Here is a 27652-nt window from a genome sequence, read left to right on the forward strand (position 1 = left end):
AGATATCTTTTTATATGTATGTAACCTGGTCTGTCCCAAAGGTATTTGCTCATAGACTCTTCTCTGTAAAACTTATTACAAGACTGTTTTTCCCCTGCTGGTATCAGTGCCGAGAGGAGTACAAATCAAGCACATCTAAGCAACTGGCTAATTTGGAGATGAAACCAGCGACACCAGCTTGATTAACAGAAGCTAGAAGCCCAGGTGGTATCCATCTGCTTGGTGTGTTTGACACCTACCGTTTGATGTCGGCTAAAGCCTGGTGCCGAAGGATGGACAGCACCGATATTCATCGAGATGGAGGAAGATACACATGGAGGTATCTCAGACAGCTGGGTGGGGTCCTGTTGCTGTTTTGCTTCATCCCCTGATTAGAAACCCTGTTGAGCAGATGACACCGTCAGAGAAGGTGGTCCCCAGCTTCTCAGTGTCTGTAGATCATCCCCTGAGTGGAGGTCCATGCTCAACAAGGATGATGTGAGACACAGGTGCTCTTCAGCGTCTCCAGCTCCAACACGAAAGGGACATATGATGAGGACACAAAAATAGGCTGGAGCGAAGCTCAGCGTACATGACCGCCTAGTATGCACAAAGCCCCAGACTGAATCACCATGATGAGAAAGGGAGAGAGAGAGAGACAGAGAGACAGACAGAGACAGAGAGATAGAGATTAATAGATTGTAAATTAAAAAGATAATTTGAGTACATGTTCCCCAAGGGCTCATGTGTTTACAGCTAGTCCCCATTATGAGGAACTTAGTGTTTGGAGGTCAGGCCTGTTACAGGTGACTAAGAATTGGTAAAACCATCAGGGTTGAGTTTCCATGACTGAATCCTGGTCTCGGCAGCAAAAGGGAGGAGAGCCAGAACAGATGTACGTGTGCTCCATCATCTTGCTCCGTATCGCTTTGGAACTCTTGGCGAAGGCCCTCCACAGAGCTGCACCACCAACCTTGAACTACAAGCCCAAATAAACCTCCTTTTTCCTTATAACACACCCAGCCTCAGGTGTTTCGTAGTAGTAATGTAAAATGAATAAAGACAGAACATTGGCAGTGAAAGTCGGGTGGTGGCTAATTTTAAAAATGCCCCAGATTGTGCTAACAGCTTCGGAATTGGTTGGAAGAGTTTGGGAGAACCAAATGGAGAAGGTTGTATGTAACTAGTTCCGAGCAATACCACCGAGGGCTCGGAAAACGAGACTAGGGGACCGATCTCAGATGGGAATGGGAATGAGGGCGGTACTGGAAAGTGGGAAGGGCTGTCTTGGAGGACAGAGAACTTGGATTCATTGTGTGTGAGTCCTGAGGCTTTCTGGAAGGTTAACCCGGAACATGACCGGCTCCTTTACCTGCTGGAGATCTCAAAACTGCAAAACACTGAGACTGTGGCATTGGAATCCTTGACTGTTTGGGGGTAGATTCATAGAGAGCCCTAGAAGCGAAAGCAAAGAGCTGGAGAATCTAGTTACATAGCTACTTGTCAAGAGAGAAATAGACATGTCGGCCTTAGAGACAACTGGTAAAAAGTCCTCCAGGGTGTTTCCAAATCCTTCATTCCTCCTCTCCCCGGCCCCCACAGGCTTGCAGAACTTGCAGGGAGGTGAGTTTCAGAGATTGAGCTCAGGACAGGATCCAAGGGCTTGGGACTTCCCTCTCCAGATCCAGTGGGTGAGGCACTTTACAGATGCAGCTGTGGTTCAAATGCGTAAGCACAGCTGGTGTGGCGGTAACTTCCACCTGGACTTCAAGGGAAACTCTAGGAAGCCTAGCCATATCTGTCTCTGCAGAGAGTTCATAATGGGATGGCAGCTGGTGGGGTCTTAAGTGTGGAGCCACAGCAGATTCTCCAGAAAACGTCATATAAACACATAAACACAGAAACATGCAGACAGACACACGATCACAGAGACACATAGACATACAAACACACAGAGACACACAGGTACATGGATATGTAGACACACAAAGACACAACAGAGACATGCAGACAGACACATACAAGCACAGAGACACACAGACAGACAGATACACAAGCACAGAGACAGACAGACACAGAACACAGACACAGAAGCACACAGACACAGAGACCCACAGATAGACAGACACACAGAATCTCTGTCTCTCATCATGTGACACCCTGTACTACCTGAGACTCTGCTAACAACAAGGCCATCACCAGATACAGGCTCTTGAGCTCAAGGACCAGAACTGTGAATCCAAACAAAGCTCTTTATAATTTGTTTACATTCTTAACTATAGGTAAAGAAAGTGGATCAAGAGGGCCACTATTTTTCCTTTTGTACACTCACAGACTTCAGATACATACATTTTAATGCAAAAAAAACAACCAAACAAAACAAAACAAAAAAATCCTCCAAAAAAACAAAAACCCAGTGAAACACCTTGTGATCATTCTGGAAAACTTGAAGAGGCCTATGCAGTCAAGTGTGTGGCAATGCTCGGTGAATCATGGAAAGTTGCACAGCTCAGTCTCCAAACAAGTGCTAAGTCCGTACAGTCAATCCACAGATAAGGATCATGCTGAAGCAGTAACCACCTCATCATGAATGCAATCTATATCATACCACCCCCCTCATGCCCTGCAGTCATTTTCCCTGGTCTTGGATGGCAGAGGTGGGCATTGCAGAGAGTCAAGGTAGGCAGGGAGCAGGAGGAGCAGAGAGAGGGCCGTCAAGGGCTTGAGAGCTGCTGACTATTTTGATTTGAGAAAGATGCCCTTGAAAGGGACACCTCTCAACAGGTGAGCTGTGTGCATGTGCTGGTTCGTTTTACCTGTCAATTTGACACAAACTAGAATCACCTGGAAAGAGTATTTTAATGAGGATTTTTATTATCTAGATCAGGCTGGCCTATAGGCATGTTTCTGGTGGCTGTACTGATAATTGATGAAGGAAGACCCAGTCAATGGTGGGTGGCAACATTCCCTAGGCAGGACACCCAAAACACTAAAAGAAGGGAGAGTTAGTACAGGCAACCAGGCAAACGAAGATATGCATCCCCCTCTCCGTTTTAACTAGCTGCTCAAGTGCCTGCCTTGATTTCCCTGAAGTGATGAAATGTAATCTAGAATTAGAAGACAAATAAAATCTTCCCTTCCTTAAAAAGCAACTGGCTATATCAGGGCAGTTGACACAGATCAGAAATGAAACTAAAATAGTACTAAATTATATAGCACAATGTTCTCCCACAATAAAGACCTGGAGAAGTTCTGAAGCCTTTTAGGACAAGAGTGGGATGAACGGGTATGCATTAAACATCCTGATGCCCACTGAGGCATAGATTTGTGTGCAACAGTGTGGACGATCAGGTTTGCCTCCCCTCTCACACACTGAACAAGAGAACACAGCTCCAGGATGCCACAGACATGAGCCTCACAGCATGGTTTGCTTTGCTACGATGAAAGCTTTTGGGGATCAATTTATCCCACAAGCAATCTGTGCACAGGGAATACATCTTTCCACTCAAGACCCTTCTCCACCTCCTGTCCACAGAGGCCTCCATAACAGCGAGGGCTGTCGTTAGCACAGAGCTGGCTGCTTCTGTCTCCTCTGGGTGCAATGGATATGGTCTGTTGTTTAAGTGCTCTGATGGATGAGATACTGTCTGCCCAGGTGGAGCCTCAGGGCCTCTGGTTTCCACAGCCGCTTCTTTAACACAGTCGACAGGTGGAATTCGTGACAGGTAGGGCAGGAGACAAGGAACTGGCTGATAGATTGCCCATTTCTCTCCACTCCTGCCTTTTCTGAGTGGCGGCTTCCTGAGGCCTTTCTGGAGATGGCCCACTCAATCTAGAGTCTGGGAGTATTGGGGAGGAAGCCATAGCTGCCTTGGCCACCTACAACCTTTGACCCCATCTCTTTCTCATCCACCTAGCCCTCTCACCCCTGCAACTGTTCCAATAACCTGCAGGTTTTGCCCGAACCTTCTATTTTCCAGGGAAGCAATGCCAGTGTAAAAACACGGGAGTCAGGCTGCCTCGCAGGGGGACTTCTGTGCAGGACATAATGGGAACGCCATTAATACTTCATTAGAAAAAGGTAGAGCCTTCAGCTCAGCCCTGACCCACCAGCAAGAACCATTGATTCCACTTTAAAAGAATTAAAGTTAGAGCCATGTCCAGATGGGTTTGGAGGCCTCAGGACAGCCCTGAGCCCCCCACCCCTCCTGCCTGTCTGAGCACCTGCCAACTCTGCTCAAGCTTTTTCTATTCTCCTCTGTCATTTCTGTGCATTGTTAACGGCCAGTGGTAGCCTCCAGCCAGGCTGGACTGCCTGCTGGTCCGCTCCAGTTATCTCCCAGGAACCAATTACTGTTTTTATGAAGACTCCGCTTACAAAGTTGCATGGGTTTGGATCCTATTTTTTCTCATAAATGCTGTAATTTTCATGCATGATTTTTGAAAATGTGAGGTGTGTTCGGGATACAGATGTAATGTAGCAGACATGTTAGCATCCTAAGGAGATGTGGCACAAAGCCCCGTAGGGAGGAAAGATGCCGCAGAAATTGTTTCTAGGGATGCAGAGAATGGCATCCAGATGGCTGTATGATTATTGATTTACTTTTTTGTTTATGTCAGGTTTTAAGAACTCAGTCTTTCTAAGCCAAGTGTGATGGGGATGCCTGTAATCCCAGTCTTTGGAATGTGAATGTGGAAGGATCAGGAGTGTACTGGCTGGTTTTGTGTGTCAATTTGACACAAGCTAGAGTCATCAGAGAAAAAGAAGCCTCAGTTGAGGAGATGCCTCCATGAGATCCAGCTGTAAGACATTTTCTCAATTAGTGATCAATGGGGGAGGGCCCAGCCCATGGTGGGTGGTACCATCCCTGGACTGGTGGTCCTGGGTCCTATAAGAAAGCAGGCTGGGCAAACCAGGGGAAGCAAGCCAGTAAGCAGCACCCCTCCATGGCCTCTGCATCAGCTCCTGCCTCCAGGATCCTGCCTTGTTTGAGTTCCTGTCCTGACTTCCTTCAGTGATGAGCAGCAACGTGGAAAGTGTAAGTCAAATAAACCCTTCCCTCCCCAACTTGCTTTTTGGTCACAGTATTTCATCATAGCAATATAAACCTTAAGACTAGGAGTTTAAGGTCAGCCTCGGCTACACTGTAAGTTGAAGTCCAGACTGTTCTACAAAATCCCAAATGAACAAACCAACTGTGCTGGTTAGTTTTTCCTCATGTTGACATAAGTCAGGGTCACGTTGGAAGAGGACACTTCAACTGAGAAAATGCCCCATAAGGCTGGCCTGTGGGGCATTTTTTTGGTTAATGATTGCTGTGGGAGGGGCTAGCTCACCTTGGGCAGTGCCACTCCTGGATAAGTGGTCCTGGGTTGCAGAAGAAAGCAAGCTGAACAAGCCATGGAGAACAAACCAGTGAAGAGTGTTCTTCCATGGTCTCTGCTTGGGTTCCTGGCTCCGGGTTCTTGCCTCGTTGTCGTCATCGTCGTCGTCGTCGTCGTCGTCATCGTCGTCCCCTGATGATACACTGCAATGGATGAACCAGATACACCCCTTCCTTTCCAGGTTGCTTTGGGCCATGGTGTTTGTTTCATAACAGCAATAGAGAGCAGACTGGGACACCGAGAACCACGCCCCCCACGTCCAGTCTTTCTCCATGGTAAGAGAGACCTCATTTTATAAAGTGACTATGTTGTGTAACTTTGGGCCTCCTGGGCCCATCCTCCTTTTCCAGTATGTTCTGTGACCTGCAAGTCTGGCTACATCAATGGAGACTCTCTTGGTGTAGGGTCTATTGTTGGGCCCAGCCAACATCTGGCATGAAAAGGAGCCTGGATGGTGGGTGATGATTCTAATAATGCTTTAGTTAAACTCCTGGCTTATGTGCCACCCAGTTCTTGCTGGGACTCTGACGAGTAAAGAACTTCTTTTGGAAGGTGTACACAGTCTTTAACCTTCAGCAAGTGAGTGAGCCAAGTCGTTTCATAAACGCTTGTTAGAGTCATTCCTACCTACTGTAATTAGAAACTAACAAGAACGGGAGGGTATTTCACTGTGTCTTCAAACAGAAGAAAGGAGTCGCTTCCTCAGTCAACGGACATCCCCCAAATGGCATGGTAGCCTACACTTGAAAGCAGGCCATTTAAAACATCATCCGCTCTGTTTTCCAATGATTCAGAAGGTAGCTCTGGTAGACGGCCATGTCTCCGGGTCATGGTCATGACTCACAATTATAATTGTGTGAAGCTGTGTGGATAGTCTGATGAACAGGATACCAGCAAGCAGCAGAATATTCTATGTGTCAGGATAGAAATCCTGTGAACTGTGATAATTATTACTAAGTCATTAGTAAAACAAAGACACCGGACAAATGACGGCCCTGGAAGTTTTGTACTTTTAAAATAAAACCAGAGGTGTTTGTGGATCACCTTCTGCAGTTCAGACACTCTCCTCGTCTGTTTACTATGTCTGTCATCTTTGGATGGGCTTCTATCATGACCTGAATCTTGCCTCCCTGTGCCTCAGAACAACCCAACAGAGTGGGTTTTTGTTTTATCTGTTTTATAAACAAGGGGATGACAGCAAGACCAATACGTCTGGGAAGGAATAAAGCTGTGGCTAGAGGCTGCTTCCGGAAGTCCTTCCTGTGTCATGGTCCCCGCTGCTGTCTCAAGCGCTGTTGGGAGAGAATCCAAGAACTCACAATGTGTTGGCTGTTCTGACCTGGCATGGCCCAAGCCACCATCAAGAGGTTCATTCTGGCTTGTGGCAGCAGCCAGGGCTTTCTCCTTTCTTCTTCCTTCTAGGTGGAACTTGCTAAGCCATTGCTGAGTGTCATCTTGCTGCAGTGACAAAGCACACCAACCAGGCAGCAGGACAGTCAGTCCTTCAGGGTAACGGCTGGCACTTATCATGCACCAGGTCCTAGGACCACCCGAGGAAAGGAGTGGAAACCACCACATCAAGAGATCCCCTACTGTGCTATGAGGTGAGCTATGGAGACTAGAGCAGACAGGGAAGACTTATCATGAAAGCAGTAACTTTGACTCACTCTCAAAGACCTGTCTCCAACTGATACTCTCAGCAGGCAAAAGGCCAGCTTGTGTTTTGACATTGCATGGATACGACGAGATTTTGAACAAGAAGGGACAATTAAAGCTTATTTTTCAACATTTAGCACTTCTCAGACATCCTTCTGAGTGGGTGTTAAATCCTCAATGGTGGCTCAGTCATGAAGAATTCATTTAGCTCCTTTGGGGAACATGGAGGAGGATGGTACCTGAAGACCAAGCTGGGATGTCTTCTTATACTGTACCTCACAGGCTGCTGTCAACAAGCTAGCCAGGTGAACGTGGTTGGAGTCTGAGCTCTGCAGAGAGGCTGCCTGGGTCCCTAGCCTGACCCTGGAATGTGCCATTGTATGACCTAATTTCCTTGTCTTGGAGGGGAAGCCCTTTGCTTGGCATCAGGTAATGCCCACGTGGCATGAAGAACAGCATGTTCTGTATATGTGTTCATGACACATCCCATAATTTTCCATTGTCAGGGGCTCAGAGTGAGCTACTTGTCTAAGGACACACAACAGTGGGAGGACTGGGAATGCAAATGAAACCTGGGCCAATTCAAAGCACTCCCCGCCCCCCCGACTCTTGGGCAGAAAAGAGCAACTTAGATGATCTAATACAGAGCTGGTGTAGCTAGAGACACTTACTGACTACGGAGGAGTGGGACACAAATGTCCCTTATCCTGAGATTGGCTATGGGCCCTGAAGCTAGACTAGGGACAATGTATGAACAGCATCTCTATCCATCCAGGACCCACAGGAGGGCTTTCATGGCACATAAGCAGAGAGAACCCTTGGTATATCCATGCGCTACTCTGTGGGCCAGAGTGGCTCTTAGTTCATTACCGGGAAGGGCACTGTGTGGGTAGGGGAGTGAGCTGGGCCCTGCACGTGGAACGATTGTTTCAGTGATTCAGGTGAGAGCTGAGGGGACCCTGGTGCAAGTGCGGGTGCTGAGAGTAGCCTGGAAAGAGGTGTTGGGAGGATGTCAACACTTACTGGACTCATCATATCCTGCCCCGAGGCCTTAGCTGTCCCCAAATAAAGTGAGTTTATAGTTTCCAGCTGAGAGTGTTGGACAGCTACCAGCGAGTGCTAGGAACTGGCTTTTATGGAGTGGCCACGATATTCATTGTTTTTAACTTCTCAGCGCCATCTGTGTGGTTCTGCAGTGGGTTTCTTTCCATACTTAATTGAGACCTATTGAAATGGAGTTTAATTCAGAGTTCTTGCCTTTAGGAAGTCACTGTACATGTTCCCATTAATCTGGCATTAGAGCAATTCTAACATCCCCCTCTCTCTCTCTTTTTCTCTTTCTCTCTCAGCTATAAATGGCTCCACGAATTACGAGAGCTGACTGCCCTATAACTTTGATTACAGTGCCAGGGAGGGCAGACTTCAGTAGCCTGGACGCTCTTGTAACCTATATTAATGACCTACTTTGTCCATTGGATTGCAGGCGTCAGCAGCCTTGGCTCTGACAGCAGTTGTCCTGTGTTAGAGATCTGAACAGCTCTAAAGCAAACGCTCACTTCTTCCCTCACCGTCTCTCTCATTTGCTGGAACCGGAGAACATATCTAGAGAATGGCTCCCTTGGGTATCAGCCTCAGGGCCTGCTCTGGCTTTTGTTGTTGAATCTGCCATTATTGCCTGCTCACACCAAGACAGATGCTTGACATGTGTCAGAGGGGAGACAAAGGTCAGTCAACTTCCACTGAGTGACTTCACACGGTCCCTGAGGACCTGCTTCCTGTTCATACAGTGTCCCCTGCTTAGTTTATTTCTCATCTGTCTTCCTGTTTTACCTGGGCATCTGTCTTGGCTTCAGGGCTCAGCTCAGCTCACCTGTATTCTCTCTGCCTAGATGATCCCTGAGGGACATCTTCTGACCTAACCACAAGGACTTGGAGACTGCTCTGTGCTCTCTGGGTGAGGGGGACCTGAGAGCTGATTGTGTCTATGGCCTTTCCCTGGTTGCTCCTGCTCTGAGATGCTTTGTGTCTCGGGGTGGCCATGGTGCTTGGCAGTCCACAAACAGGCCCGTGTGAGCTGAAAGAGAAGCTTGCATCATTGTGTAGGACATCCCTTCCGGACACCTCTCAGCCATTCTACAACTGGACGTCACGTTTCCAAGTCCTACCTCTCTCTGAATTCATCATGTCTTGAAAACTCAACACACATAATTTTTATTCAGTGAAAACAGACACCTTGCTGCCATCTTTTAGGCTGTGCTCACAGGTTTGCATTTCAGGTGTGTCTCTGCTTTTTTGGGTTTGATGGTCTTCAGGACATGCCATCCCTAGATTTGGCACATTGGCAGAAACAGAAGTAAGAACATGTCTCTTACCATCCCTACCCAGTCCCCTGCAGCAGGTCACAGACTTTGGTCTGAGGGTGGCCCCCTTACACCTGGAGGAAAGGACAAGGGATCCCAGAGAAGAATTTGGGCAAGTGCGTCCGTTCTCTTCAGTTTTTCACCGCTGGATGAACCCCCATTGGTCCAGTTGTCCTTCTCCATACTTGGTCCACATTTTCATCACACCTAACATTCTAGCTTCCTTTCTGTTGCTGTGACAAATCGCTCTGACTGAAAGCAACTTGGGGAGGAAAGAATTTATTTGGCTGATACTTCCAGGTCATTAACTGTTCATCGAGGGAAGTCAAGGCAAGCACTCAAACAAGAGCTTGAAGCAGAAACTATGGAGGAACTGCTTTCTGGCTCACTGTATAGCTTGCTCCCACCCACGCTCAGTGAGATTCTCTATAGACCCCGGGGATTTCTGCCTAGGGAATGGTGTTGCCCACGGTGGGCTGATCCTGTTGTAACAGTTAATAATCAAGATAAATCCTTGTAGGCATGCTGAAGACCAACCTGACAAAGACAATCATCCAACTGAAACTTCTTTTCAGGTGATGCTAGGCTGTGTAAGTTGAGAGTTAATGCTAACTAGGACAAATAGAATAAAATAGTATATGAATTCATTTGTACTTTGGACTCTTAATTTCTGAAGGCTCACATGTCCCTTAAAAAGTATATTTAAATATCCTTAACTCTAGTTCTGTGAAGGCAGAGGCAGGATAATCATGAATTTAAAGATAGTCTGTGCTACATAGCAAGTTCAAGACCAGCTGAGCTACATAGCTAAATCCCGCCTCATCTACCAAGCATACAAGAGGTTATATTAAGTAAATTCGTATGATTTTCTAGGTTTAACTTGCCTTAGCTGTGACCCCCCAGCTGTAGGTAAGACATTTCTCACTTTCTATGAATTCTATTTTCCTCTCCCTCCTTTCTTCTTCTTCTTTTTTAAATTTGTAGGGCAGGGGTTACTTACCTTAAGTCACTGAACAGTGTGATCAGTGCGAGAGGTTACGATAGAAACGTGAACAGGTTTGAAGAAGGTCAATGCCAGCAAATGTTGCAAAAGCAGAGGAGCTACTAAAAAGAAGTTGCCTGGGCTTTGCGTCTGCACTCTGTGGTCTACTGCCTTGCCCTGCTCAGCCCAAGGTGTCTGTCTTCACCTGAGGTACGGCCTTGAGAAAAGTAAATGGCAGCTTGTCCCCATGACAGAAACGCCAAGGGACATTTTACAGCAGCAAAACGAGTGTTTGACATTTACATTCGGCATGCGCTGCCAAGCTGTAGGATGAAGGTAAAGTTTTGTCTAGAGACGGTTTCTCAAAACCCATCCCCGCTTCTCAGAGAAAGATCCGATAAAGGGAAGGGGGATGGGTGGTCTCAGTCTCATCCCTCAGGGGAAAGGGATCCGGAGAAAGGAGCATGCTGGGAAGCAGACAGTGCTGACTGAGAGCACGGGCATTTGCCCCACCCTTATGTTTTGAGTTTGGGGTTGGGGTGGTCTTACAGGCTGCTCCCTCTCAAAGCTGGGGCACCAGCAGCACTGCAGGAGACTGGGGCGCCAGGAAGGGCCAAGGTTTCATTTGTGTGAGTGAATCCTGCTTCTGCAGCTGGACAAAGGGAACCTAGAATTTCCCTTTCTCTTGGTATTGATTTGAGGAGGGAGACAGGCAAGTGCATGAATGGGTAAAAGAGGGGGGGAGATGGTGACTCAGAGGGGCTCCCCTGAGGGTGAGAGCCCCCCCCCCCCGGGAGGTCAGGCCAGTGAGGAGGGAGTTTTGAGCAGATGCAGGAGGATGTAGGGGAAGGCATACACCGCACCTGCTCTCCTTAGTAACGGGCTGGAGGACGTGCTCGAGGAACTTGGTGGTGAACACACAGGTCGATGGAATGGTAGATAAGACCCTAGTCTTCCGCTTCTCTAACATTTCTCAGCCAGGACGTGTTCAGTTCATAAAACGGAAAAGCAAAACTAACGACGACAAGCTGCAGAAACACACTAGACGTAATTATTCCAGAACATTTGCTTCTCCAGGGTTCCCAAGTCATCTCTACATGTTTATAAACATAAATTTCCTGAGTTCTCATTTCTTTAACATGTGTGGATAATTTTGCAGAATAGAATTATACTTTCTAGTTCAGTCTGCTATTTTTCTTGTTCTTCTACCTTTTCTCTTTCTGCCGTGTGGCCTCTACCCTCTATCTCCCCAGGAAAAGTGTTAATTATCTGGTGTGTCCCCATATTACCATCATATGTTCATATGACTATGTACGTGGGCATGTGTAAACTCCATATATACACATTATATGAACATTTGGACTCACTCATACTCATAACTACATTAAACTTTATTTCTATCATAAAGATAGGCTTAGTGTACTTGTATCCTGCATCTTTAAAAAAAATTTATGTGTGTATATCTGTGCACCATGTGTGCGCCTAATATCTGAGATGGTGGATCCCCTGGAACCGGAGTTACAGATGGCTGTGAGCTGCCCTGTGGGTACTGAGAACTGAGTCTAGGTCCTCTGGAAGAATAGCCAGTGCTCATAACCACTGAGCCATCTCTCCGGCCCCATCTTCTGTTGTCACAATTACCTCTTGGAAACCCTCCAGTTCAAGGGCATAACTCCTGGTCACCTCAGATGGCTTTAATGGCCTCCCGCGTAGGTGTGTTATAGCTCACTTGGCCACAGCCGTGAGCGCTCCTTTTCCCTTAACTTTTTGATACGGCCACTGACATTTGAAAGGTTATTATATGTTCTAAATTGCAACAAGTCTAGCAATTAAGTCTTATTAACCTAACGATATCAATGTTCCTAGATTAATCATTTTAACATTTATTTATTATGTGTGTGAGGGTGGTGTGAGCTGTTCACAAAGTGTGTCTGGAGGTCTGATGATGACTTGCAGGACTGGATCTCTACTATGTGAGTTCTGGGGATTCAACTCACGTTTTTCAGCCTTAGTGGTAAGACATTTTACCCTCTAGCCAACTTGCTAGCTCATTAGATTATTTTTTTCATCAGTTTCTTTTTACTTTACTGCTAGACACAATTAAAGAATATTTAGGACAGTTGGCTAACAGCTTATTGTCTTTTATTTTATTTTTATTTAAAAGTTTTTTTTTCCATTTTATATACCAACCACAGTTCCCCCTCCCTCCCCTCCTTCAGCTCACCCTCCCATCCATTCCTCAGAGAGGATAAGGCTTCCCATGGGGAGTCAAAAGTCTGGCACATCATGTTGAGGCAGGACCAAGCACACCGCCCACCCCCCCCCCCCCCGCCCCCAGTATCGAGGGGTTAGGAAAAAAACTGATGCTAGGGAAATTCCCAGGAACCCGTAGGAATGAACCCAGCTAAGACTCCTAGCAATAGTGGAGAAGATGCCTGAACTGGCTTTCCCCTGCAATCAGATTGGTGACTAACCTAATTGTTATCATGGAACCTTCATCCAGTAACTGATGGAAGCAGATGCAGAGATCCACAGCCAAGCCCTGGGTGGAGCTCCCGCAGTCCAGTCGAAGAGAGGGAAGAGGGATTATATGGGCAAAGGGGTCAAGATCATGATGGGGAAACCCACAGGAAAGAGGCCTTCTGAATGTGGCTGACAGTTGTGTGGCTTGGGCAGTTTGTGGGGCCCACTGGCAGTGGGACCAGGATTTATCCCTAGTGTATGAACTGGCTTTTTGGAACCCAGTTCCTATGGAGGGATACCTTGCTCATTAGATTTTTTTTTACTTACCCCCCCACCCCCATTGTGTGTATTGTATCCATATGAATGTGTGGGGCTGCGTGCCCACATGCACACATTTGAAAGCCAGAGCAGGGGTCTAGGCGCCTTTTCTACCACTTTCTACCTTATTCCCTTCAAAGAGCGTCACTCGCTGACCTGGAAGCTCACTGTTTCCGCTGGGATTTCTGGCTAGTGAACGCCTTAGCTCTCCTGCCCTCCTCCAGCTCTGGGGCTGTCAGCGTGCACAGCCATGCACAACTTTTTACGTGGGTTTTGGGCATTCAAGCACGCGCTCACCTCCTGGCCTTCCAACCTACCCCATTCCTAGATTTTTATTCACTCATTTCTGATGACATCCAAGTTGTCTTTCTCCTTTGCCCACCAGTCACTGCTCTCACAGCCAGTTTTGCCTGAGACTCACTATGTAGCCCAGGCTATCCTTGAACTTTTTGCAACCCTCCTCGTGTCTCTGCGTTTTAGTTTCCTTTCTGAGGCTGTGACAAAAAAGGTAACTTAGGGGTGAGAAGGTTTACTTCAGCTTACAGTTGTAGCTGTAGACCATCATTGTGGGGAGATCAGGGAAGAGCTGCAGCCAGCCAGTCACATCGCATCCGCCATAAGGAGCAGAGAGGAAGTGCAGGTGTGCTCACTGGATTGCCTCCATCATCAAGCTTGAGTTCTCCACTCTTCAATAGCCCAGGGCCCTGTCTAGGGAGTGGTGCTCCCCACCACGGACTATGTCTTTCTACACTATTATTATTTCCAGGACAGGGTTTCTCTGCGTAGCCTTGGCTGTCCTGGAGCTTGCTCTGTAGACCAGGCTGGCTTCAAACTCACACAGATCTGTTGGCCTCTGCCTCCCAAGTGCTGGAATTAAAGGCGCCAGGTACTACATATTATCTTTTTGTTTGTTTGTTTGTTTTTTTTGAGATAGGGTTTCTCTGTGTAGTTTTGCACCTTTCCTGGAACTCACTTTGTAGACCAGGCTGGCCTCGAACTCACATTATCTTAAGACACTCTCTTCACCCCCCTGAGACATGCCTACAGACCCATGTGATCTAGGTGGCCCTCGGTGACTCTTTTCCCAGGTGATTCTAGGTTGTGTCAAGTTAATCATCACATCTGGCCTCCCAAATGGTGGAATTCCAGGTGTTAGCTTCAAATATCATCCTTTATTTTAGGGCTAATACTTTTTGGTTAATGCGAATGGTATATGACGGCATCATAGGTAATTATTCAACAAACACTTCAGAGTCTCTGCTAAATACAATATAAGCTTCACATCAGTGGTTCATTATGAAACTTTCCTAGAACCTATGCTGTTATCCACGGACATGTTAAAAACGGACCCAAATCAGGGAGATGGAGAAATCTATTTGAAGCAATCAACTGTTAGAAGATGGAATTAATCTTCAGAAGGGAATAACATTTTATGGTATTATTAAAATTTTCATGACAATGGTTGCATTAGGTGTTTTACAGTACTGCTTGTCCATATCTATGTTTTAGATGTTAATAAAACACATTAGTATCATATCATCAGATTTCCCACATTCTCTCAGACAATTAGCTTATACCCCAAAGACAGGAGTTCTAGACCACTGACCACTAACTGAGATGATTCTTGATTATATATGTAAATCCAAATTTTAAAAAGGATACACGTAATATATAATATATATATATATATGTATACATATGTGTGTGTACATATTTAAATCCCCATTTAATTTTTTTCAGCCTTTTGGGATTTTTACCATTGTTGGCGGAGAATGGATAAGATAATACTCCCCGACTCCAGTACTGGCGATTGAACTCAGGGCCTTGGGTGAGCCAGGTGAGCACTCTGCCGCTGAGACATATCCCCCAGCCTAAAGTGTACATATTTTAGTCTTCCAAGTGTTTTACACCATGCTAGCCAAATGTGAGAAAAGTTCTTACTGCTTAGCTGAGCTCATCTGGTGACAGATTACAAATCACTTCCTATGCCATTTTAGCCACAGGAAGAGGAGTCCGTTCGTTTATTTGCTCTAATTGTCTGGCTGTGGCTTCCATCACAAACAAAACTGTGAAACACACTCCTCCGCTGTCATAAACTCTTGACAGTTAGAAACGAATACATAATTAAAATCTTTTCTCTTGAGCCTAAGTTTAAAACCAGGTAGGACGGCCCAGAGGTTTGCTAATGTTGAAGGTGAGTCTTCAGCTGTGGGGGAAATGTGATGTTGGGTGTGATGGTTGAGGCTGATAGTTTAAAAAGAAAAACCGACGTGCTTTTAAGCCGGAAGTAAAATCGGAGAGCCTCCACGGTTGCCTGTGCCGTCCCTCGACTCTGGGCAGAAACGGTGCCGTTCTTCACCCATTGCCAAGAGACTTAACAAGCCTCAGAAGCCCTGGCAAAGCTAACGGTGTGGAGAGAGAGGCTTACAGCCCTTTGCAATTACGGGGCTGACTCACCTCCTTTGCTCTCTGGATGTTTTTCTACTCACGGAATCTCATCTCCAAGGACGGCGAGGAAGGTGAAGCCCAGACAGCTGTGGTGAGAGGTTTGGTGTGAGGGAACACTCTCCACCACCCACTCATCCCGAGCCAGTGTGGGCCGAGTTCCGGCTGACTCACCCTGTGCTTGCTACCTAGTCATATCCCCAGTCTCTGTGATGTTTGTTTAACAGGCAGAGCCAGCCCCCTGCCTCCCCAGTATCGGAAAACTCCAGAGGCTTTTTGGGGGTCTCCCAGTGCTGGAAGGAGAGAGCTTCCTGGCCACCCCCACTTCTTCCTGGGCTTGGTTGATGACAGCATTTAAGATCCAGGGAGAAATATCTTGTGGTCAAGTCCAAGTGGGCATAGATTTCCTGTTTTTCAGATGTGTCCTCTCTACCCTGACTAGGTTCATTCCACCAATCGTCTGTGATTGCCTTGTCTAGAGGCCATGCCTTTTGAATCTCAGAATTGTATTCAAGCAGATCCCCATTGACAGGGAGAACTTATGGCTCCACTTCAATGTGATTGTCCGCACTGAACTCATACAGGTGTGCATCCTCCAAGGGCGCACGTTAATGGTATAACGTGGTCAGAAACTCCATTTCACTGCCGTATTTAGAAATGACACCCGTGGGGAATCATTAGATGATCAGGTAATGAGCGTGGAGAACTGGGGTCAAATCCTGGTAGCACCGGAAGGAATAAGAAAGAAACCACGTAGAGATGCACATTCTTTTGTAATAATTGTATTTATGTATTATTATTATTATTATTTATTTGTGTGTGTGTGTATGTGTGTGTGTGTATGTGTGTGTATGTGTGTGTGTATGTGTGTGGGTGTGTATGTGTGTGTGTGTGTGTGTGTGTGTGTGTGTGTGTGTATGTGTGTGTGTGTACACCATGACATATGTGTAGAGGTCAGAGAACAGCTTTGTTGAGTCACTTCTCTCCCACTACCCTTGAGCCCAGCTTTTGAGATCTTTAGCAAGTACGCTTATCTGACAAGCCATCTTGCTGGCCCTGACTTGCTCGTTCTTGTTATTAAGTTATATAGCTCAGGGGGACCCTTGCCAGAGCCTGTGCCATGCTGTTTGCACTTCAGGATTCCCAAATTATGAGCTAAATAAACCTGTTTCTTTATAAAGTAGCCTCTCCCTCCGGTATTTTATTATGGTAGTAAACAATGGATTAATATACCTTCCTTAATGGGAACTATGACTATCAGTTAAGATAGGACTTTTATTGTCTGAGATGACAACATTTCCTCTAGGCATGAGGCCCTGGCTTGCTACACTGTGGTGGATCACTGTTTGGGAGCCTGGAAAGGAATGACAGAAGAATGGAAGGTCTCATTTATCCATGCCTGTGGCTCTCCTCTCCAAATTTCCCCAGAAATGGTTCCCACCCTTAGCTCCCACTGCTTGAAGTCCTGCTTTGTGCATGTCAAGAGCACTTAAGAGATGGTTGTGTCTCCAACTATAGTCAGCTTTGGGTTTCTTGGTTGAGAGTTGTCCTATGGAATCAAAATATCATTATTGGTACCTTTGGACCCTGGAGACTTCCAGCTGTGTTTGCAGCTCTGCTCCTGCTAGCCTCCTTTGTCACACAATATTTTCATTACCCCTAATTTCTAACTCTAGATGATGACATTTTGATGTCACTCAAAATGTGACAACTTTAGGATTTATTTCTCTATAAATAAATTCTGAATTGACAATATGGCTTCCCTATGTTTTTTTTTTTCTTTCTTTAGTTTAAATGAAGAGTCAGGTGTGGCAGTGCACATCTGTTTTCCAGTACTCAGGAGGTGTGGCAGGAGGATCAGGAGTTCAAGGTTAGTATTGACTATTTAGTGAGTTTGAGACCAGCCTGGGACACATGAGACTCTCTTTCAAAGCAAACCAAAAAAGCCAAAACAAAAATCAGAAAGTAAACTACATTTGTAGACATGTCAAGGCCATGCATGCACTTGGATATTGTTAGTTGCTTTTTACTCTTTGTTCTTTTGGGGGCTGCCACCCTGCTCCCAAATAAATCACATGCAGAGGCTTATTCTTAATTATGAATGCCCAGCTTTAGCTTGGCTTGTTTCTTGCCAGCTTTCCTTAACTTACCCCATCTACCTTTTTCTTTGGACTTTTCCCATTCTCTTACTTCTGTAAATCTTACTCTTACTCCATGGCTTGCTGTGTAGCTGGGTGTTTGGCCCCTGGAGTCCTCCTCCTTCTCTGGCTACTTTTTATTTTTCAGATTTCTCCTTCTATTTATCCTCTCTGCCTGCCAGCCCCTTCTATTTCCCTCTCCTGCCACATTATTGACTGTTCAGTTCTTTATTAGATCATCAGATGTTTTAGACAGGCGAAGTCACACAGCTTCACAGAGTTAAACAAATGCAACATAAACAAAAGTAACACCCCTTAAAATAATATTCTACAATACTAGGACGGGTCTCTACCATTGAACCTCATGGAGTTTGTAGGATCTTTTAGAAATGTGATCTTTGTTACTCTGTTTTAAATGGAAGTTGTGGGCTGATGAGATGACTGTGTGTGAAGAGGCTTGCCACGAAGCCTGAGAGCTGGAGTTCAACCCCTGGAACCCGCATGGTAGAAGGAGAGAGCTGGTTCCTACAAGCTGTCATCTGACCTCCATACGTGCCACGGTACATGCACTTGTGCATACATGTATGTGTACACACATAGAGATGTAATAAAACAAATTTAAAAAAACAAAACCAAAAAAACCCCCAACAACTTAAAGTTAGTCATAGCCAGGCCTGGTAGGGTAGGGTTGGCTGGCCTGGAATCCTAGCTACTTAGAAAGCCATGGCAAGGAGATTCCAAGTTCAATGCCTACCCGGACTACAGATTAGGTTTAAGACCAGTCTAAGCAACTTAAGTAGGACCTTGTGTTAGAAAACATAAATCAAGTGATGTGGAGGTTTATGGGGGTGCAAACTTGTACAACCACTTTGGAAATCAATATGGCAGTTTTTCAGAAAATTGGGAATCAATCTACCTCAAGACCCAGCTATACCACTCCTGGGCATATACCTAAAGGATGCGCCACCATACCACAAGGACATTTGCTAAACCTTGTTCATAGCAGCTTTATTCATAATAGCTAGACACTGGAAGCAACCTAGATGCCCTCCACTGAAAAGTGGATAAAGAAAATGTGGTGCATTTACACAATGGAATATTACTCAGCTATTAAAAACAATGATATCATGAAATTTGCCGGCAAATGGATGGAACTAGAAAAGATCATCCTTAGTGAGGAACTCAGATCCAGAAAGACAAACATGCTATGTACTCTTATAAGTGGATATTAGCAGTAAAGTGTAAAGGATAACTATGCTACAATCCACAGACCCAGAGAAGCTAAGAGACCCAGAGGGCTCAAGGGGAGGGGGGAAGATGCATGAATCTCACCGTGAAGGGGAAATAGAATAGACATCACCGGTAGGCATAAGTGGGTGTCTGGGTGGGAAGTTACGAGTGGGAACAGGAGGGACCAGGTTGGGAGAGGGTGGAAGGAGAGAGTACTAGGAGAGACAACTGGAATTGGGGGAGCATCTCTGGGATGAGCTAGAAACCCAGTGCAATGGAAAGTCCCAGGAACCTATGAAGGCGACCTCATCTGAGACTCCTGGCAATGGAGGATATGGAGCTGGAACTGGCCATCTCCTGGAACCAGGCAAGACTTGCAGTGGAGGTACTGGGACACCAGCTCAGCCACAAAACTTTCAATCTACAATTTGTCCTGCTTACAAGATGTGTTGGAGTAAAGGTGGTGCAGAAATCGAGGGAGTGGCCAACCAATGACTGGTCCAGCCTGAGACCCATACTGTGAGAGGGAGCTAAACTTGACACTGCCTGGACAGCCAGGACCCTGAGGTGGGATAACCCAGAGACCTAGGATAGAACCAACTGTCAGAAAAAAGTCAATGAAATGATTCCTAATGATATTCTGCTACACTCATAGATTGGTGCCTAGCCCAATTGTCATCAGAGGCTTCATCCAGCAACTGATGGAAACAGATTCAGAGACCCACAGCCAAACATTAGGTGGAGCTTGGAAAATCCTGTGGAAGAGGAGGGGAAAGAATTGTAGGGAGCTGGAGGGGTCAAGGACACCACAAGAAAACTCACAGAATCAACTAACCTGGGCCCCTAGGGGCTCACAGAGACTGAACTGGCAATGAGGGAGCCTGCGTGGGACTGACCTAAGCCCTCTGCATATGTGTTAGAGTTGTGTAGCTTGATTTTCTTGTGGAACTCCTAACAGTGGGAGCAGGGGCTGTCTCTGACTCTGTTGCCTGCTTTTGGGACCCCTTCCTCCTACTGGGTTGCCTCATCCAAACTTAATAGGAGAGGAGGTGCCTAATTTCACTGCAACTTGATATGCCATGGCTGGTTGATATCCATGGGAGGCCTGCCCTTTCTGAAGAGAAACAGAGGAGGAGTGGATTGGGGAGGGTGGTGGTGGGAGAGACTGGGAGGAGAAGAGGGAGGGAAAAAACCTGTAATCTGGATGTAAAAACAACAACAATAAAAAAGGTCTGGGGATACAGTTTAGTGGTGCAGTGCTTGCTAAGCATGTTAGGCCCAAGATTTGAACCCCAACAGTGCAGGAAATGGAAGGATGATGGAAGCAAACCTTCACAGTGGACAGTGCCTACATCCCCTTCTCAGTAGGGTTATTCAACAGTGCCTGCTGGTGCTGGAGGGCCTAGTGAACAGTGTTCCAATGAGCTTTTACTCATGACTTAAGTTGATCAGGGTTGGGTTCTATAAGGTTATCTTGGTTATTTTGTAAGAAGAAATTCTATCCATGGATTTTTTTTTCACACTAAACTCTTTTTAAAATTATATGTAAGAAGTCGATTTAACACACATGATATTCTATTCATCATTAACACCAAGATAGCTTTTATCATCTTGCTGTCAAGTTGACATGAGTTCTCTCTTTGAAGAACACTGATCTATGCTGTGGCCCTTTGCTTCAACGATTGTTAGTCATGATGTTTCACCCACTTAGGATACACAAGCCTGCTTTTCAAGATCTATACTGACAGAGGAAAGCTAGACAGAAAGGGAGACACTGTGTCAATCAAACTGTGTCTAATACAAATAATCCCAAATAGGAATACTTTCAAAAGAATGCTAATATTCTTTTACTAACCACAGTCCTACTTTTATAGAAATTATTCGGACTGATTCCCGTGTTTCTAAGCAGCCTGATTTATGAATCCGCATGGTTGTAACCCAGAGCTTTCATGCTGAGGCATGGCAGTGAAGACAAAAAATGAGAACTTGAGTTGGTGTGGTTGTTGAGACCCCGGGCTTCTGTGCGAAAAATTAGTTCAAAGTCAAACTCCAACTGTTTGCTCTCACTTTGAACAAGTTATGCAGCCTTTCTGGGCTTTTGATTTCTTATGTATGCAGTGAAAAACCGTCAGGAGTGGAGACCTCAAAGGATTATTTTGAGGGCAAAGTGGAAAGCTGTTCAGTGCAGTGTCTGCTACATGATAAATTCAGTGCTGGTGAGCTTTTTCTTCAGCCCAGTCTGACCTCAAGCTTGCTGTGTAGCCGAGGATAGCCCTCAACTCCTGATCCTCCTGTGGGTGCTGGAAATTGAACCCAGGTCTGCAAGAACACTAAATGCTTCCAAGTGGTAAGCCTTTCCCCGTCCTGTGGGGTTATTTCTTGAAGTAACTCCTGTTAGTATTTTACCTAAGCACCTATTCAAGTGTTCTATACTATTATTGTTATTTTAGTTTTTTAGAAATGGTTTTTCATGGAGCCTAAGCTGGGTCTGAACTCCAGATCCTCTTGCCTCAGACTCCTGGGTGCTGGGATTTCAGGAGTGTTCCACCTGTTGACATATGTAGGAGATATAAGAATCTCCCATCAATGGCAGAGAGACTTGGAGTGGATGGAACTTCTTTCTTATATTGGGATAACCTAGTTCTGAAAAATAGTCACTAGATAAATTACGTTCCCATAAGGAATTTTCCGTTTGAAGTCTGGGCATGATGGCACATGTGTATAATCCCCAGTTCTTGGGAGGGTGAGGCAGGAAAATCATGAGTTCAAGGCCAGACCCTGTCTCAAAACAAAAATGAAAACATACATCAATAAACAAACAGCAGAAAAAAATTTAAAAAGGACTTCTCATGTTTGGGTTAACTTAATTATTACTAATAACATTTTCATATGAAAGAAAGAAAATAAGCTTGCCTAGCATGCATAACATGCTGGGTTCAATTTCCATCACAGCCTAAAACCCACAGATGGCACACACCTGTAATCCTGGCACATGGGAGCTGGAGGCAGAAAGATCAGAAGTTCAAGGGCACCATTAGCTACAACAGTAATATGAGCTTTTTATGAGCTTGTAAGTCATCTGTACATCTTTGAGAAACTGTTACTTACATTTATTAATTCATTTGTTCTTGACCTCTCTCCCAGATTTTTAATATGTAGATAGGCTGGTCTTGATCTCATAATCTTCCTGAATTCAGCTCTCAAGGGCTGGGGTTACAGGCCAATTCAAATTCTTTGTCCTTGATTGTCTGATAAAGTGTACTCATGATGGTACCCAGGGTCTTACACATGCTAGGCAAGTTCTGTGCCACTGGGCCACATCATCAGTGCTTTTGCCCATTTTTTTGGATTTTTTTTATTTTCTCTCTTTGTTCCTGTTCTTGTTCATATATTTTGAATGCTATTCCCTTATCACATTATTATTTGCTGATATTTTCTCTAATTTTACAGGTTGCCTTTTTTCTTTCTTTTTAAAAATTACATTTATTGATTTGTTTATTTATTTTTATGTGTGTGTACATGCACATGTGTTATGGTGTGAATGCATATGGGTGAGCGCATATGGGGAGAGTCCGTTCTCTCCTTCCATGGTGTGGGCCCCAGGGCTTCAACTCAGGTCATCAGACTTGGCAGCAAATGCCTTTTCCTGCAGTGCTGGCTAGTTTTAGGTCAACTTGACTCAAGCCAGAGCCATCTGAAAGGAGGGAACCTCTATTATAAAAATGTCTCCATAAGATCCAGCTGTAAGGCATTTTCTCAATTAGTGATCAATGGGGGGGGGGGAGGGGTGCCATCCCTGGGCTGGTGGTCTTGGATTCTATAAGAAAGCATTCTGAGCAAGTCATGGGGAGCAATCCAGTAAGCAGCACCCCTCCATTGCCTCTGCATCAGCTTCTGCCTCCAGGTTCCTTCCCTGTTTGAGTTCTCGTCCTGGCTTCCTTCAGTGATGGACTACAATGTAGAAGTGTAAGCCAAATAAACCCTTTCCTCCCCAAGTTGCTTTTTGGTCATGGTGTTTCATTGAAGTGATAGAAGCCCTAACTAAGACAACTGCTGGGCCATCTCAGCCGTCTTTTTCTCTTTCTTGATAAGATCCCATTTGACACACAAAATGAAGTGTGTCAGATGAAGTCCAATGTACCTCTGTGTTTTTTTTTCACTGCTTATGCATTTGGTATGAAATCTAAGAATCTGGAGAGAAATTTCAAGTCATAAAAATTCATCCCCTTGTTTTCCTCTGTCAATTTCATATTTAAAGTTCTGGTGTTTAGGTCACTAATTTTCTCTAAGTTATTTATTTATTTATTTATTTATTTATTTATTTATTTATTTATTTATTTATTTATTTTTACAAATGAGGTGTGTGCCCAACTCTATTCTTTTGCATTAGATTACACAGGGTTTTAAAAGAACTATTAGTGAAAGAGACTATTCCCTCTTGAATGGTTTTGATACTCTTGTGTTAGGGTTTTTATTCCTATGCAGAGACACCATGACTACGGCAATTGGGGTGGTTTACAGTTTTAGAGGTTTAGTCCATTATCATCATGATGGGACATGGTGGCATGCAGTCAGATATGGTGCTGGAGAGGTAGCTGAGACTTCTTCATCTTGTGTGGGCAACAGGAAATGGTCTGTCTTACTGGTTGTAGCCTGAGCATAGGAGACCTCAAAGCCCACCCCCACAGTGACACACTTCCTTTAACAGGGCCAAACCTACTCCAACAAGGCCACACTTCCTAATAGTACCACTCTCTTTGGGGGCCATTGTCTTTCAAATCACCACACCTTGTAAAAGAAATTGGCTCTAGGTGGTTTAGTTGATGTCTGTGCTCTTAATTCTGTGTCACTGGTTTATTTGGATACCTGCATGTTGGTAGCGTATTCTTTTAAATAAATATATGTGTGGTGCTGACGATTGAATTCAGGTTCCCACATACATTAGGCAAATGTTCCCACACTGAGCTACACCCTCAGTGGTGTGTGCTCTTGTAGGCTTTGAATCTAGGAAATGTATCTTCTAAATTTATTTTCTTCTCTCAGTGTTGTTTTGGATATTCAGGGCCATTTATTTTTCTGCATGGATCTTCTGTATCTGCTTTTCCATTTCTGTAAAACACATCATTGGGAGTTTAGTGGGGTTTGTATTAGCCACATGTACAGCATGGGTTTCTTTGGGAGGGATTGTCATTTTTGCAATGTTAGTTGGTTCTTTTGTTTCTTTCTTTATTTCTTTTCTTTTCTTTTTTTTTTTTTTTTTTTTTTTCTGAGACAGGGTTTCTCTGTGTAGCTTTGCGCCTTTCCTGGAACTCACTTGGTAGCCCAGGCTGGCCTCGAACTCACAAAGATCCGCCTGCCTCTGCCTCCCAAGTGCTGGGATTAAAGGCGTGCGCCACCAACGCCCGGCCCATCTTTTGTTTCTTTTAATAATGTTTATTGTTTTCAGTGGAAAATCTCCGTTGACATAATTGGTTAAGTTTATTTCTGAGTTTTACTTTTTTGAATGCTCTTGCAAGTGGAGTTGTTTGCTTTCCTTTTGGATTGTTCATTGCTGCTGCACAGAAACATAGCTTTTTGTGTGTTGATCTTGTACCCCGAAAGCTTGTTAGTTCTCACAGTTTTGGATGGATTCTTCTAGATTTTCTTACATCTAGAATCACATCACTTGTGAGCAAATAACTTTTTACTTTCTTTTTCCCAATTTGGATGTCTTCTGGGTTTTTCTTCCTTACCGAATGGCTCTACTTAAGATTCCCAGCAAAATACTTAATAAGAATGGCAAATGTGGGAACAAATGAGGATGGTTGTGTCCACCTGTGCTAGGCAACGTTCTCCTGAAAGTCACGGATTCTACAGAAAAGTGCCATCTATTCTAATTCACAAGCTAAAGCCGGTGGTTCAAAAACACTTTGCTTCTTAAAGATTTGACTTTGGGGCCCAATTTTCTGTATAGAATATTCATAGCTGGGGATGTGGAAATAGGATAGTCCTCCTGGGAGGAAGGTGATGGCTGCCTCAGGACTCTTGAGTCTTACTCTTTCAAAGAAGGCAGGGTTTACATTTTCTTCTCTTTCTGGAGGTGAAGTCTCTATTTGTAACTCAGGGTAGCCTTAAACTCATGCTCCTCCTGCCTCAGTCAGTCCAGTGCTAGAATTACAGATGCACCTTGCTCACCTAGAGCCCGCTCTCTGATAGGAGCCCATTGACTCGGAATTGTTTGCGGAAAATGAGGACTACTGGTTAGTGAGATTGCTGTCTTCCTTTGAAATGTCTAATCATTTGCAGTTATGTATAATGGAATTTTAAAGGGTGGGGAAGAAAAGGGAACTGCCAGTGGTGGACAGTTTGATAAACGAGAGTTGGCAACTAGAGAGAATGTGGAAGAAAAGCAGAATTAAAAGGGATTCAGTGAGGGGCCAGCCAGAAAGACTTTCCTGATCATCATGCCAACTGCACCATCCTAACATCGTCAACGGTGCAATCGCGCAGTCAGAAACTTTTAATGTTACATCATTTGTTTACTTGTGGGTGTGTGTGCCCTTGCTGCAGCATGTGTGTGGAGGTCAGAGGGCCACCGGAGGGACTGGTTTTCTAGGTCCACCTTGTGGGTCTCAGGGATTGAACTCAGGTTGTCAGGCTCAGTGGCAGGTTGGTGGCAGGCACCTTCACTGGATGAATCATGTCCAAAATCAGTACATTTTTAAAATGGTGTCTGTCTTGCAGCCCCTCCTAGCCTTCCTGGGACATCTTCCCCAAAGTCTTCTAGCCATAGCAGATGGGAAAATGGTAACACAGACAGTCATAAGGGCTTGGGAGACCACAATAGAAAATAATCTTTTGTAATGATCTTTGTTTAGATGGAAGACAAAATTATGTTTAGTATAAAATATTCAGAACATTTAACAGTCACATACACTTCCTGGATTCAAAACTTACTACAAAGCCTACAATAATAGTACACAGTTGAGTATGTAGCTCAGGGTAGAATGTTTGTCTAATGTATGTGGTAACCTGAACATAAACATACAAAGTCTTCAGCAGGGAACATTTCAATTTCACAGAATTTACGTTTTTGCACATTTTCTCATTCTTCAGCAATGCCAGGGAAATCACCCATCATATGGAGTGATCAAGTGATCCACAGAGTTCTTCAGACACATTTCTGATGAAGGGGTTAGGGAACAGACACGAAACATCACAATAACATTCTTGTAAAAGTTGATTGACGATTTTCTCCAGGAGCCTCTGTGAGAGTGATTTGAAGATTGGTCAACTAGTAAATGTGTAGACCAATGAACAGAGGGTCATTTCCTAAGCAATTCAGCTTAAAGAAACCACCTGACTCATTTTTTAAACCAAGAACCTTTTGAGGAAGGGGAAACACATAATTAACTGTACAAGAGTAGTCGGCACAAGCCAATACTGTTGGACAAACTTGTCATTCTAGCTAAATCATTAGGATTGCTTGCATTTTATTCTTATTGTTCCTTCTGCTTTGCCACAGAGGAGAAAATAGTAACAAGAGAAATGTTCACTCTTCTGCATTGTATTGCAGACTTGCAAGGGGCTAAGCCTGGTATTACAGAGGCTCCCTTTCCAGTCCTATGTGATTTTCCTGTATAGGTGGCCTGTTGTAGTGTTAACAGGGCAGACTATATTTAGCCCTGGTTATCTAGTAATCCTGAATGTGGCGCACACAGGCTGCTGGTGGATTAGGTGAACACAAAGACCAGGACCAAGAAGAACAGGTGCTGGCCTAGGTCTGTTGGCCTAGGTCTGTTGGCCTTTCTTGTGTCTCTTGAGGATGTCAATATGGTCCTTGGGTCCACTTGTTTCACCAGGGCTCATGAAGTATGGGACAGTCCTGGATCTGGCTCTAACCAGACTCCTTTCCAGTCCTTGGAGGAGTAGGGATGGATATTTCTCATGAGGGACAGCTTAGCTCCTCACAGCTAAGCAATCAATAGAAAGTAAAAGGTAATGATGATTCAAAGTTAGATATTATTTGGTTTAGTTGGGTGTTCCAAAGGTTCCTTGTCTGGTCTCTCATGAATTACCACTTTCCAATCTAAGACCAGGAGAAGGATGATCACTATAATGAAGCCCTTGTGGATAAGATGACTGTTGGGACAATGACAAAAGTACAAAGTCCTCTTTACCTATAGTTTTTAGTTCTGTGGCTTCATTTGCTGATGCCAACAGTGATCTGAAAATACTGAGTGTAAAACTAACGAGACAAACAACTCATAAGTTTAAACTTGGGTCATTCTGGGCAATGTGGTGAATCCCCTGATATCTGGTGTCCATAGCCACACTGTACATGTCATCTGCCAGTCCCTTAGCAGACCAGCTGTCCAGGGATGGCAGGGCTTATGCTCAAGAAGCCCTGAGTTTACTTGATGACCCCACAGCACAAGAACAATGTTGACAATTTAGCTACATTGAAGACAAGCCATAAAGCAGTGGTTCTCAACTTGTGAGTCGTGGCCCCTTTGGGGTTTTGCATATCAGATATTTACATTATGATTCATAATAGTAGCACAATTACAGTTTTGAAATAGCAATGAAATAACTTTATGGTTGGGGGTCACCACAACATGAGGAACTGTATTAAAAGGTCACAGCATTACGCAGGTTGAGAACCACTGCCATAAAGTGTTCTGTTGTGGAATATTATTTTAACTGGGCAAAGATGT

Source organism: Peromyscus maniculatus, chromosome 15, assembly GCF_049852395.1.
Source record: "Peromyscus maniculatus bairdii isolate BWxNUB_F1_BW_parent chromosome 15, HU_Pman_BW_mat_3.1, whole genome shotgun sequence".
NCBI classification, from domain to species: domain Eukaryota; kingdom Metazoa; phylum Chordata; class Mammalia; order Rodentia; family Cricetidae; genus Peromyscus; species Peromyscus maniculatus.